Source organism: Macaca nemestrina, chromosome 5, assembly GCF_043159975.1.
Source record: "Macaca nemestrina isolate mMacNem1 chromosome 5, mMacNem.hap1, whole genome shotgun sequence".
NCBI lineage: Eukaryota > Metazoa > Chordata > Mammalia > Primates > Cercopithecidae > Macaca > Macaca nemestrina.
Window position 1 is genome coordinate 172,111,185 of NC_092129.1, and position 640 is coordinate 172,111,824.

A 640-nucleotide genomic window follows, 5' to 3' on the forward strand; every position below is an offset into this window, starting at 1 on the left:
CCTTACCTCTTAGATTTCTGGGATGAATCTGTTTAGTTCGAGGCATCTTCTTTGAATCAGGGGCTTCTTTTTCTTCTTAAAAACTCTAGATAAAGCAAGTCACCAAAAGGCAGCTCCATAAACTCAACATACATCAATTAATCCATGTGCTAAAAAAAGAAAAAGAAAAAAAAAAACAAAGAAGCACATTTTACTACCTCAGAAGAGAAAGATACTTTAAAAGTTATTGCCTAGCAGGGCACAAACCTAAACTCAAGAAAAAGTAACCAAGCTGGGCACCACTGCAAAAGATTACTCACTAACTTTTAATTAAACAGAGATCATTTTGTCAATATCTGGGACTTCTCATTAAGAAAACAGAAAAAAATCACAGTATCTTTATCCCACAAGAGTAGAAAAACTCACTTTGTGTTTTAAAACGACAATACCAGGAACAAGTAAAGTATCACATCAGGCTACAAAAGGATTATGTTATGCATATATAGTAAATCTGCCCATTCACAGGGGCAGGGACAATGTCTTGTTCATCTTGTTTTAGTTAACTCAGTTAATACAAGGGGTTCCTACTGTGGCTGCTCCAGTTATTCAAGACCTCTAGGTTCATGGTAGGACCACACTTTCTGCCTCACTGTGTTTCCCA